Source organism: Equus caballus, chromosome 6, assembly GCF_041296265.1.
Source record: "Equus caballus isolate H_3958 breed thoroughbred chromosome 6, TB-T2T, whole genome shotgun sequence".
NCBI classification, from domain to species: Eukaryota; Metazoa; Chordata; class Mammalia; order Perissodactyla; family Equidae; genus Equus; species Equus caballus.
Window position 1 is genome coordinate 57,699,714 of NC_091689.1, and position 15,087 is coordinate 57,714,800.

Here is a 15,087-nt window from a genome sequence, read left to right on the forward strand (position 1 = left end):
AAGTTATAAATAAAAATATAGATTAGTTTAACTCACTCAAAAATTTTAATGATTCCTGGATTATTTTAAGTTGCAATCTAAATTTCTCAGAATCCAAAGTTTATTTTCAGCTTGTATGATTCAGATTAGGACTAACTATCTAATTGCCACTCCATTTTTTTAAACTAAAATTTATTTCAAAAAATGATTCAAAGTTATATGCAATTATTGAGAAGTAAAAATAGACAATTATACTACTGTAATTTAATATCAGGTTGGACTTTTTACCAGATTATTTCTTTTATAGTTAAGTATAACTAAGGAGTATCACCACCTCTTTCTTCAGTGTATATGAAATTCAAAACCACATATTGGTAGAAAATATATTTCATCCTTATTTGCTTACTAGGAACATTGTTAGAAGATTCTTTTCACAGCTCAGATCCATTATGTCCTGGAACGTCAATTGAAAGTTGTTTGCTTGGTTTCCAGTAGAGAGTTAGTTATTGTGTATCTGTCTGCACTATTCTCATTGTGAGTGACAATCATAGACTATTCTGCTGAATACCACCCCTGTCATTGTTGGCGTTTGCTACTTGACAATTTTGTCTTTTTTCACCTTACTCTTTACAAGTGGATAGAAAAATCGAGTAATTCATCGGAAGAAATACAAAGTTAACTCAGCTTTCAAAACCCTGCCTGCTGTCATTTTCTATAGTTAAGATTTTTACCTGAAGCATTGAATGTCTCACCCTGACATCAGACTGCAGTAATTAATCATTAAATAGTGATTGAGGCAGTGGACCCCAGAAAATATCCCATAAACTACCATATGCTGGAGCCAGCTGCAAGCTAGGACTTAGAGAGAAGCAGCACAGAGGAGAACAGTGCCTGACAGTTCCCTGCTGTGAAGTCCAAGTACAGTGTGCTTCGAACTAAGGGCCAAAAACAGAACGCTTGCTTGTGCTGACCTTCATTCCCTGACACTGTTTAAAAGATAAAATGTCAGTGTTAATGTACTGGAAGTTTAAACATTTAATCACATTTTAATGAGTACACCAGCATTTTTCGCACTTTAACATTTATTTTTCTTAGTTCCTTTTTCCTTGACAACAACAAATTACTTAAGCAATATAGATTTGTTCTCAAAAAAAAAGGAAATTTAAAGTTGACTACTCACTAGAAAACCAAATAAAACAAATCTAGTATATTTATTTATTTTTTTAATTAAGGAATAACTAGAGGGTGACATGGATGTTGCCTTCAAGTATATAAAGGGGTATTGTGTAGAAAAGGAAGTAAATCTGTTGCCTGTTTCTCATGAATGCAAGTTATTAAAGGATACATGTGAAATTAAAGTAGAATGTACTAATAATTAGAACTTTCTAATAATGCCACAGCCTCTATCATGAGGCAATGAACTTGCCATCACATATGGGGACTCCCGTTTGATAGAAATGTAGTGAAGATGTAGTCAGAATCCCTTGAATGAATGGGATGGTAGATCACACGATCCTATCAAGAGTTTTAAATTCAAGTTTGCAAGTGATATTGACCACCTACTATATACTTATCATTACACCAGGTGTTTTATTGATCTATTCAATTTTAAAATATACCCAAGTTAAAAAATGTCAAATGTTCTTCCTTATTGAGTATAGAGGATAATCTCGTTTGCAATAAGGATTTTATTTTATTTGTTTTTATTGTATTTGTTCTAAAATAAAAATCAAGTTTATTCTGCTTGCATTAGGTAAATTTTATATATTGTCTTTATTTGTATAACACGCACATTTAACTGACATTCGTGGATTTTGTTTTGAACACAATCCATCAGAGTTGACTGCCAAATTTATACCTGGAGAAAGCTTTCTAATTAGGATTTTCGTTGTAACTTTGGATAATGCTAAAAAAAAAAACCACGTAGAAATATACATTTTAAACTAGGAAAGGCTACAAAAATGTGTCTGATTGAGGACTTCTGTCTTTAGGTATTATTATTTTTATCCCCATTGCATAAATGAAGCTACCTACATATCAGAATAAATAACAGTCCCCAAGGTAGTGGATAGAATGTTTGAGTATAGAGTTGAAATATTTGAACATGACGAATTTCTCGGACTTCAGTTTATGTGATTTTCCTGCCAACTATTTTAGCTTTTGTCATATAGAGGTCAAGCTTTGCTCTTCTAAGGTAAGAGTAGATGCATAAATCAGGGATAAGGACTTTTTATTTGCAAAAAAAAGGAAAGATTTTTAATATGTTAAATTATAAAATGTTTCTAGGTTTACTGCTTTTTGTTTCTAGAAATTGTTGTTTGTTTCTTTATTTACTTGATACTGTACCAGAAATGCTAATAGACTGCAATGATATAAATTAATATATTTTACAACTCTATGACGTGAGCAGCAGTGTTTCCCCCATGAATGACATTGCTTAGCTTTAGCAGTATTTTTTATTAGTGTATGTTGTTGCATTTGGTGCATTACACTTGCATTTGGGTGCATAATTTCCTTCAAGCAAGAACTGCAGGATTTAGGTGAAGTGTATATTTGAGGTTATCTTTTGAGTTGTTGAAATTTGGTAGTTTTCCTTTCTGTGCAATGAGAATTCAATTTAAGAGATGCAATTTAAGAGGGAATGCAACGAGAATTCAATTTAAGGATGGGTCACAAATGGAAATTATCTGATAAGATGTGTACGCACAAGCTTTTTGCCAATTAAAGGTTCTAGTCATGATGACCTTTAATATATTAATATTTTTCCTTTTGCTTAAGGATTCAAATATGTTAATTCCTTATGCAGAATTTTAGATCTCCACTCTGTTTGAGATACTAGCGCCCTGTGCCTCCTACTTCTGCTTTTTAAAATAACAGCTGCTTATTTGAAGACTGCAGTTAGTTTGGTAGTTACTGATGTCTGTTTTTAGTACGTAGTTTCTATGCCTTTCTCAGTGGGCAAGTGTCTCCAGTTTCCTTGTGATTTTCCTCCAAAATTCGACATTAGTGCCCAACACCAAAAAACAAAAAGGATAAAACAATATTTCTAAAGCCTTAGATTTCCTAGTGTATATTGCCTTTACATTTTTCTCAAATTGATACAGATTTATATTTCATTCTTATACATCTAACTTTAGGTTAACTTTTTGGTCCTAAAACCTTGAAATTATGAATATTTTTTAGACAGAGTATATTGAAAAACATGTCTTCTAAATTAATGGTAAGTACTAATCTATTGTTTTTATGAGAAATTAATGCTTCTGTCAAGATTAAGAGTAGTGAAATTATCTGATTTAAGAATTTTATCATTCTAAACAAAATTTCCTTGCAGTTAGAGTTGTCAGTAGCAACAATTCTTTTCTTAAAATTATTTTTATTTATTTGTAACTCACAGTTAAAAGTATTCATGACTATATAGTTAAAAAACAAGAAAACAGAAAAGAAAACCCTTAGAAGATCCTACTTTTAGAAAATTCAGTCTGAACAAAATTGGACAAATTTAGAGGATCATTTAGTGTTACAAATGAGGCAACATGGGAGGGAAAAAACACAAAGTTGGCATCTTGTTTCTGTGTCAGCTCCTTTGGTAAACTCTTGAAACAATTATAGAAAATGTACTTTTTACAAACATTGACTGTCACATATGGCCTAACGTGGGCTTATACTACTAATGGGCACACAAATTCAAGCCTTTTGTGTGACACAAATCTAAATAAATACCAATAAAAATTTTTAAAAATTCAAATGGATTGAAATGAAGCTACTTGAGTGGTAACTGTACATCTATCTAACTTAATTTCATGTGAAAAACAGTTTCTTGGAAAACATTGTATGTCTTTCTCATTATAAATGTGAAGCAATCAAAATCACTTTTAATTAAAACTCTTTCTCAGTTCACTAAGGAATACTGAGAGAATGCCAAACTATATTAATGTACTCCATTATGACTTTGACTGTATTTTACAACTTGAAAAATTTTCATTTTTATGGTGCCATCAGCCTGCTACTTAATGGGAAATGTTTTATTGACATTTATGTTCTTTACCTAATGATGTGTATTTAAATGATGGCTGCCATCTTCATTAGAAGTGACTGTTGAAAGAGTAGTCAGAGAATAGGGAAACCTGGTCTCATATGAATTGTACAAACTGAGACTACAACCTTGAGCTAAATATTTTACCAATTTGGCTACAAAGTTTAATTAAAAATGCCATAGAGCTCCAACATTGTATGATTGTTTTATTGTGATTTATTATTTTTATCAATCCAGGAAATACATTTATAAGTATATAAACGTATATATGTTCTATTAAAACTAAATGTACTAATTAATTATTTTAAACTACTTTTTTTATCCAAATCCCTTAATACTGTCAATGATCAGCAGAGAAATATCAGGCCTGGGAGAGTAGAAGTCATCTCAAAGATACAGTACACTAAGATGCTCAGTGTTGATGACCATATATCAGTAGAGGTCATCTGGACTTAATATGGATGCTCACAAAAATCCTGATCCTTCAAACAATTGGTTAATCGTAAGCTGATTTAATTTTTTTATTGCAGTAACATTGGATTATAACATTATATAGCTTTCAGATGTACATCATAATATATTTCAAATTCTGTGTATATTACATCATGTTCACCACCCAAAAACTAATTATAGTCCATCCTCTCACATGTGAGCCGAATCACTGCTTTTGTCCTCCCCTCTTGCCCTTCCCCCACTTCCCGTATGGTAACCACCAACCCAATCTCCATTGCTATGTGTTCGTTTGTTGTTGTTTTTATCTTTTACTTATGAGAGAGATCATACAGTATTTGAATTTCTACTTCTGACTTATTTTACTCAGCGTAATACCCTCAAGGACCATCCGTGTTGTCACAAATGGCCGGATTTCATGATTTCTTATGGCTGAGTAGTATTCCAGTCTGTATGTATACCAAATCTTCTTTATCCATTGTGCCTTCAGGGCACCTAGGTTGCTTCCAAGTCTTGGCTATTGTGTATAATACTGCTATGAACATAGGGGTGCAAGTATCTTTATGCCTTTGTGTTTTCAAGTTCTTTGGATAAATACCCAGCAGTGGGATAGATGGATCATATGGTAGATCTATTCTTAATTTTCTTAGGATACTCCATATACTGCTTTCCATAGTGGCTGCACCAGTTTGCACTCCAACCAGCGGTGTATAAAGGTTCCCTGCTTTCCACATCCTCTCCAACACTTATTTCCTGTCTTGTTAATTATAGCCATTCTGACCAGAGTGAGGTGATACCTCATTGTAGTTTGGATTTGAATCTCACTGACAGCTAATAATGTTGAGCATCTTTTCATATGCCTGTTGGCCGTAAGTTTATCTTTGTTGGAGAAATCTCTGTTCATATCTTTTGCCCATTTCTCAATTGTCTTGTTAGTTTTTTTCTTATTGACCTGTATGAGATCTTTGCATATTTGGGATATTAACCCCTTATCTGATACATGGTTTGCAAATATCTTCTCCCAATGTTAGGTTGTCTTTTCGTTTTGTTCATGGTTTCCTTTGCTGTGCACAAGCTTTTTAGTTTGATGTAGTCCCATTTGTTCATTTTTTCTTTTGTTTCCCTTGCCCAGTCAGACGTGGTACTCGAAAATATACTGCTAAGACCGATGTCAAAGAGCATACTGCCTATGTTTTCTTCTAGAAGTTTCATGGTTTTGGGTCTTACATTCAAGTCATTAATCCATTTTGAGTTGATTTTTGTGCATGGTGTAAGGGAATGGTCTACTTTCCTTCTTTTGCATGTGGTTGTCCAGTTTTTCCAACACCATTTATTGAAGAGACTCTCCTTTCTCCATTGTATGCTCTTGGCTCCCTTGTCGAATATTTGCTGTCCATAAATGTGTGCATTTATTTCTGGGCTCTCAATTCTGTTCTACTGATCTGTGTGTCTGTTTTTGTGCCAGTATCATGCTGTTTTGGTTACTATGGCTTTGTATTATATTTTGAAATCAGGGAGTGTGATACCTCCACCTTTGTTCTTTTTTCTCAGGAAGCCTTTGTCTATTCAGGGTCTTCTGTTGTTCCATATAAATTTGAGGATTCTTTGTTCTATTTCTGTGAAAAATGTTGTTGGAACTTTGATAGGGATTGCGTTGAATCCATAGATTGCTTTAGGAAGTATGGACATTTTAACGATGTTAATTCTTTCAATCCAAGATCACGGAATATCTTTCCATTTCTTTGTGTCTTCTTCGATTTCTTTCAACAATGTTTTATAGTTTCGATGTACAGGTCTTTCACCTCTTCGGTTAAGTTTATTCCTAGATATTTTATTCTTTTTGTTGCAATTGTGAATGGGATTGTATTCTTAATGTCTCTTTCTGAGACTTCATTGTTAGTGTACAGAAACACAACCGATTTTTGTACGTTGATTTTGTATCCCATGACTTGACTGTATTCCCTTATTGTTTCTAAAAGTTTTTTAGTGGATTCTTTAGGGTTTTCTAAATATAAAATCATGTCGTCTGCAAAGAATGACAGTTTCACTTCTTCTTTTCCAATATGATCCTTTTTATTTCCTTTTCTTGCCTGATTCATCTGGCTAGGATTTCCAATACTATGTTAAATAAGTGTAGTGACAGTGGACATCCTTGTCAGTTTCCTGTTCTTAAAGGGATAGTTTTCAGTTTTTCTCCATTGAGAATGATATTTGCTGTGGGTTTGTCATATATGGCCTTTTTTATGTTGAGGTGTTTTCCTTCTATATCCATTTTACTTAGAGTTTTTATCATAAATGGATGCTGTATCTTGTCAAATGCTTTCTCTGCATCTATCAAGATGATCATTTAATTTTTATTCTTCATTATATTAATGTGGTGCATCACACTGATATATTTGTGGATGTTGAACCATCCCTGCATCCCTGGAATGAAACCCAGTTGATCATGATGTATGGTCTTTTTAATATATTGTTGTATTCAATTTGCTAGTATTTTATTGAGGATTATTTCATCGATGTTCATCAGTGATATTGGCCTGTAATTTTCTTTGTTTGCATTGTCCTTGTCTGATTTTGGTATCAGGATAATGTTGGCTTCGTAGAATGAGTTAGAGCCTCCCCTCCTCTTCAATTTTTTGGAAGAGTTTGAGAAGGATAGGTATTAAGTCTTCTTTGAATGTTTGGTAGAATTCACCAGGGAAGCCATCTGGTCCTGGACTTTTATTTTTTGGGAGGTTTTTCATTGTAGTTTAGATCTCCTCACTGGTGATTGGTCTATTCAAATTCTCTATGTCTTCTTGGTTCAGTTTTGGAAGGTTCTATGTTTCTAAGAATTTATCCATTTCTTCTAGATTATCCAATTTGTTGGCATATAGCTTTTCATAGTATTCTCTTATTATCTTTTGTATTTCTGAGATGTCTATTGTAATTTCTCCTCTTTCACTTCTGAATTTATTGATTTGAGACTTCTCTTTTTTTTTCTTGGTGAGTCTATCTAAGGGTTTGTCAATTTTCTTTATCTTTTCAAAGAGCCAGCTCTTGGTTTCATTAATTTTCTCTATTCTTTTTTTAGTCTCTATTGAATTTATTTATGCTCTAATTTCTATTATTTCCTTCCTTCTGCTGATTTGGGCCTTTGTTTGTTGTTCTTTTTCCAGTACCTTTAGATGCACTTTCAGATTATTTATTTGGGATTTTTCTTCTGTGTTGAGGTAGGCCTGAATTGCTATAAACTTCCCTCTTAGTGCCTCTTTTGCTGTATCCCATACATTTTGGTATGTCGTATTTTCATTTTGATTTGCCTCCAGGAATCTTTTGATTTCTCCTTTGATTTCTTCATTGACCCAATCGTTGTTCAGTAGAGTTTTGTTCAATCTCCACATTTTTGTGGCTTTTCTGGTTTTCTTCCTGTAGTTGATTTCTAGTTTCATACCTTTGTTGTCAGAAAAGATGCATGGTATTATCTTGACCTTCTTAAATTTATTGAGACTTGTTTTGTGGCCTAATAGGTGATCAATCCTGGAGAATGTTCCATGGGCATTTGAAAAGAATGTGTATTCTGTGGTTTTTGGATGGAATATTCTATATATATCTACTAAGTCTGTCTGGTCTAATGTGTCCTTTAAGGTCTGTGTTTCCTTATTGATCTTCTGGTTGGATGATCTATCCATTGGTGTAAGTGAAATGTTGAAGTCCGGTACTATTATTGTGTTACTGTCTATTTCTCCTTTTATGTCTGTTAATAATTGCTTCATACATTTAGGTGCTCCTATGTTGGGTGCGTAGATATTTACAAGTGTTATATCTTCTTGTTGGATTTTTCCCTTTATCATTATGTACTGCCTTCTTTGTCTCTTGTCAAGTTTTTGTTTTAAAGTCTATTTTGCCTGATATAAGTATAGCTACCCCCACTTTCTTTTCTTTGCCATTTGCATGAAATATCTTTTTCCATCCTTTCACTTTCAGTTTACGAGTGTCCTTAGGTCTGAAGTGTGTCTCTTGTATGCAGCATATATATGGATCTTGGATTTTTTATCCAATCGCCCCCCCCCCATGCCTTTTGATTGGAGCATGTAGTCCATTGACATTTAAAGTAGCTATTGATAAATATGTATTCATTGACTTTTTTTACTTTATTTCTGGGTGTTTCAGTAGTTCTTCTCTGTTCCTTTCTTTTTCTCCTGCTATATTCCCTTGTGGTTTGATGGCTTTCTTTAGTAATATGTTTGATTTCTTTTGTCTTACTTATTTGCCCACTTATTATAGGTTTCTGATTTGTGATTAGCATGAGGATCCTATATAAGATTCTATGTATATAACAGTCTATATTGAGTTGATAGACCCTTTAGCTTGACCTCTGTCTAAAAGCTCTACTTTTTCACTTCCCTCCTCCCACATTTTATGTTTTTGAAATCATATCTAATTTCTTGTTGTGTGTGTGTCTAACCATTACCCTCTTATCATTGAAATAGGTAATTTTAGTACTTTTGTCTTTTAACCTTCATATTATCTTGACAGGTAGTTGATCTGCCACCTTTATCATATTTTTACATTTACAAGTGATTTTATTGCCTGTTTTGGGGGGATTATTTTTGATAATTTTTTATCTGTATTTGCCGTCATCACTTTTGCACGTAAATAAGTCCCTTCAGCATTTCCTGTAGAACTGGTTTCTTGGTGATAAACTCCTTTAATTTTTGCTTGTCTGGGAAGCCTTTTATCTCTCCTTCCATTCTGAATGACAACATTGATGGATAGAGGATTCTTGGCTGTACGTTTTTTCCTTTCAGCAGTTTAAATATATCATGCCATTCTCTTTTCACCTATAGGGTTTCAACTGAGAAGTCTGCTGATAGCCATATGGGCTATCCTTGGTATGTCATTTGTTGCCTTTCTCTTGCTGCTTTTAGAATTCTCTCCTTATCTTCAATTTTAGACATTTTATTTATAATGTGTATTGGTGTGGCCCTTTTTGGGCTCATCTTGTTTGGAGCTCCCTGTGCTTCCTGCACTTGGATGTCCATTTCCTTCCTTATGTCAGGAAAATTTTCATCTATTATTTCTTTAAATAAATTTCCTTCCCCTTTAGCTCTCTCTTTTCCTTCCAGGGCATCTATAATACCAATGTTAGTGCACTTGATATTGTCCCAGAGTTCCCTTAGACTGTTCTCATTCTGTCTAATTCTGTTTTCTTTCTTCTTTTCTGCTTGGGTGATTTCCTCTGGTCTTTCATCTAGCTCGCTGATCCTTCCTTTGTATCCTCTACTCTGCTATTGAGTCCCTCTAGTGAATTTTTCATTTCCAGTGTTGTATTCTTCATTTCTGATTGGTTCTTTCTATATGTTCCAGTTCTTTGTTGATGAACTCACTCTGTTCATCCAGTCTTCTCCCAATATCCATCCGTGAGCATCCTCATGATATTTTGTTGCAACTCTTTGTTGGGTAGGTCACTTGTTTCTGTTTCAATTAGCCCTTTTTCTGGGGTTTTGTCCTGTTCCCTTGCTTGGAACATATTTCTTTGTCTCCTAATTATGCCTCTTTCTCTGTGCTTATTGCTATGTACTAGGTGAGTTGGCTATGTCTCCTGATCTTGGAGAAGTGGCCTTATGTAAGAGATTCCTTATGAGTCTCAGCAATGTGCTTCCTTCTCATCACCAGTCCAAATGATCCAGGAGTGACCCCTTTGTGGGCTATTTGTGTCCTTCTGCTGTGGCAGGGTTGCTCTTAATGCAGGTATCCAGGGAGTCTAGACTTTCCTTCCATGGCCAGCTGTTTGTAAATCTGATTTGGGGAGCCTCAGAACCACTGGCTACAAAGTCTAACAACACACTACTGTTTCAGTTTTCCTGTTAATTGGGTAGGTACCCAGTGTAGATGGTTGCTAGGCTCAGACACTTAACAGTTGCTATAGGCCTTAGGCCTACAAGGCTGTTGTCAGTTCTCTTAGGAGTGCATATGTGTGGGGCTGGCCCTCAGCACAGGAGCACTCAATTGTTTCAGATTTAGGAAGATGAGGCTGATTCTTTTTATGGCTATTTGTGAAGCACAGGTCTTCTGCCACTGATAAGCCTCACCCCCCACAGGACCACACACCATCAGCACAGTCCTGGTCTGGGCACACTTCCCAACCCACTGGAGTGTACCCCAATGCCCCACTGCAGAGGGCCCCACATCTCCACCCATGTCCCCACAGTTCACCTGGTCCTCACACATGCCCTACACCACAGAGGTGGACACTCTTGCCTTCCTGTAGAGGATCAAGGCACTCAGGCAATGCAGGCTGACAAACAGCCTGAAAGCTTGCTTTTGGGTGGGGCCTGTCCCTCGGGTGGGTTGCCTTTCCTGGCTGAACTGTATTAAATCTCCCCTCTAGTGGGTGTGTCAGACAGCTGGGTTAACAGGCCATGGGAAGAACCTCAATGGCATCAACCCAGTGTCTGTGTCAGCACATCTGGGCCAGGTCAGAACAATGGCCCCCACCAATGCCTCAGTCTCTGGAGAGGTCCCTCCTCTCATCAAGATGCCCCCAGAGCCCATGAGGTCTGTCTCTTTCACCAAAGGACTGTTAGCGTTTTCTCTGGTGATTTTAGGTTACTGAGATGGGTGAATTTGTGCATGGGCCCTTTAAGACCTGGGTCTTTTTGGCTTTCGACCAATAGCTTTTCTGTGGGTATCCCCACTGTAGTTAATAGCCAGCGAAGCCATACACTAAGACCCTAGTCTCAGTTGTGCTGAGCCTGAAGGATGCTTATAGCAGTATCGGCCCCTGCTCTGGACCTCACTCCTCCAGGGAGAGCTGTGTATCACAGGGTGGTTCCCACCTAGCCAGCTGAGAAATTCAGCTGCTTCTGACGGTGGCTTTTTTCTCTCCAGCAGGAATTTCTTCCTCTTCCACCTTAGTCAGGACTGTCCTTTGTTGTGGAGGTTCTTCTTATTCAGTTTTCAGTTTTCTATCCAGGGTAATTTTCCCAAAAATAGTTGGAACCTAGTTGTGTTTGTGGGAGGAGATGAGTTTGGAGTCTGCTTACACTGCCATCTTGATGAGATCCTGATTAATTTTTATTAGCATTTATCAAGGCAGTAAGAAAGTTATTCCCTTCCGTCACCACTTTGTTCCTTGTCAACTTAGAATTTGTGATTTTTTGCTCTTAAAGATTATTCAACACCACGTTCCTAAACAAAAATTTGTCACTGAAGTTTTTATTATCCAGAATACAAAATCTGAAGAACAAACAAATTAAACATATCAAAGATATTACATTCAAGTTTTACCTCTAAATCTGACAATATTGTATAGTTCGACTTAGTTTTCTAATGAGGAATAATCTACCCTTCCACCAAAAATACACTTAGATATTTGTAATATATTGAATAGGAAACAATTAATATTTACTTGTAAAAACTGATCACTCACATACTCTGTTTCATCTTACTGAGGAAATTCATTAGTTTTCTCAACATAATTTCAAAGTAGAATTTGTATTATTCTTCAAATACAATTATGACTTTATTATTCTTTTCTGAACTATTTATCTATCTTGTATATAATATCGCTGTTGTATTGATATACTATTTTGTAATTATTTGTTTTTGATTTTTGTGGTGGCCAGCCTCCAATATGGCCCTAATGGTCTTCATCTCCTGTGTAGCCCACGCTCAAATTGAATCATGGTAATTCCTGTGTGACAATAAATATAAGGTAAGTGGTGGTGTTTTATTTCCTAGGCTAGTTCATAAAAGCTAATACAGCTGCATTGTTTCCCTGAATTACTTGCCTTTGGGATAAACCAACTGCCATGCTCTGAGGAAACTCAAGCAGCTGAATAGAGAGGTCTAGGAGAAGAAAAAACAAAATTCCTAGCCAACAGCCATCACCAACTTTCTAGCCATGTTAATAGGCCCTGTCAGTCACCCTAGCCAACATCTGACTGTGACCTCATGAGACACCCCACATCAGATCCACCTAGTGTAGACACTCCTGACTTTCTGACTCACAGAGACCATGAAATATAACAAATGATTATTGATATTTTAAATCATTATATTTTTGGAGTGAGTTGTTAAACAGTCTAGATAACTAATGCAATTTCTTATAGTAAGTTTCTTGGATATATGGACTGTGACTTTTTTTCCCCATCCATATTGCAGATACTTAGCACAATGCTTGTCACAAAGGGAAACTCAATTAATCTTGGCCAAATTTAAATGAACAATTTTAAACGTGATCCTCCTGCTGATGTCATAGGTTCAGAGGGAGCTTAAAATGCATGAACATCTATTATTCAAGTGTAAGAAAGAAGAGCTGAACATCGACTTGGCCAAAAACCAAAATATTATTTTAGGCAAATATAATATTAAATAATTTGCTGCAGCAGGGTAATTCCTCCAGTCACTTTGAGTAAAAGTTAATTAACTTATCCCAGAAAACCTAGCCATAGAAAAGTTTACTCAAAATCAGATATTTCCTAAGAATCATCTAAAATCTTTAGATGGCCAAAAAACTTAATTTCTAATACCTATACTTCAACTTTTCCATGTTCATGTGTTTTTCCTGTATTCTATGATGCAACAGTTTTGGATCTCAACTTTCCAGGAACATTGACAGAAAGAACCCTCTCCCCACCCCAAAAAGAGAAAATTTTTCTATGATCATTTTAGTTCTGCCTAATGTGATACTTGAATGTGGAAAATTGAATCCCAGGCTTTTGCCTCAAGCTAAGGCTTGAGTTAATTCTGCCTGGCTGTCAACTGTTTCCCTGCACCATTAGATCCTCAGAAAACTGGATCGAGTTAATTTCACTTACCAATAACACCTCTTTGTTAATTATAGCTTTAGAATATTTTCTTAGCCTTTATTGAGAGATGTTGTAAGAATTAGTCATATGCAGAATGCTTCTGTATTATCAATATTTTTGGATAGAAAATTTATTGCAGTATCTCAATTTATCAGAATTGATTCTACAAATGAACAATTAATTGTGGATCAAAGGAAAAAACACTAAAGAATTTTGCTTGGTTTGGCTAGAAACAAGATAAAGAATAAAGATGTGAACCAAGACCATAATTAGACCCAGAATCTGGACATTATTATAAAAAATTTTTAAAAAGCCTTTATTGGTAACCTAATGAAAAATAATTGGGACTTAATACCAGAATACCTAATATCACATATATTTTTATTAATGGTTTAAATCACAAAAAATTTTCTCTCTAATGTTGCTTGGCTCTCAAAAAATCATTTTTGTTATGTTTCTAAATTCTCATGTTATCAAATGTTGTTGAGTATTTTTAAAAAGAGATCCTTAAACCTCAGTGACCTCTAGTAACCTGTCTCTGTCCTGATGTTCTATAAAGAACAAGCCAAGACTAGGTATAAGACTTACACAATCAATGGTCTAACATAGAACAGCCTAACTGAATCAATGTTACATAAATATGCCATTGATTTGTAGATTTACTAATTACAGTTTCTCATTTTGAACACGACTGAGGCCTTTTTACAAATTAAATTTGGCCCATTTGATAGCATAACTTGGATAGCATAACTTGGTTATTTCATGATCAATGTAAATAGAAATAAGGCAATAAAGTAATGGTTTCTGTGAAGAAGCAATTTGCTTAATGCCTATACAGAAGGAAAGACCATAAAGACAATGTTGTAAAAGCAAAATAATTCACCAATTCATTTTATTGACTATAAGTGGATGTGGTCATGGTAAAGTAGAGAATAAAAATAGAAATATAGATAATATTATGCTGAGCAAAGAGCTAACTTTTAAAAAAGAAGTAGAGAGATTCATAACATGATCCATATTGGGGTATTTTTTCCTCTCTCCCTAAAACCAGCTTTTAGCTTTGTCAGCTTCAAAGACGTCATTTTCTTCCATGCCTTTTCTCAGCCATCGTAAAGAATGAGGAGTTGTCTAAAAGATTTTGTTTACAACTAAATATGAATGAAATAATTTCTTTTGTTCTTTTTATTACTCAAGTGAAACTATACAACTTACCAGTGACCAATTCAGCCAATTAAAGATTAACCCACATCTCTGAAAGATTTTCTAAAGTTTATTTGGTGAAGAATAACCTGTCCTATTTGTACTGTCTTGTTCTTTGGAATAGATAAATATACTACTAAAGTCATTTTTTTTCCTTTCTCACTCACTTTTTATTATTTTCAGGAGATTTTCTGTTCCTTCTTTTCTTTGTAGAGGATTTAGCGGAACCCAATATTTAATATCTTTCATGATTTCTATGTGAAAGCTACTACTATTAGCTTTAATTAGCTTTGCCAGCTATTTTCCACTTCTATACTATGTTTATTTATTTTATAATTATTGTGATTAAAAAAATACTTAGTATCTGTTATTTTCCCATTATATTGGTAGATACATGAGGTAAGGAGACGTGTCCCAAAGCTTACCACAGTGCCAACCTCACAGTAAGTTCTTAATAAATATTTGTTTAATAAATGAAGTAATTAATAGAGAAGATGGTAAAAATCAACTTAAAAGATTTGGTAGTTCAGTGATTAATGTTAGAATATTGGCACTACTAATGATTTTTAGAATGGCTGACATTGGTGCAAACCATTATGTACAGTCTTTGACATTTATATCCTTACTGAA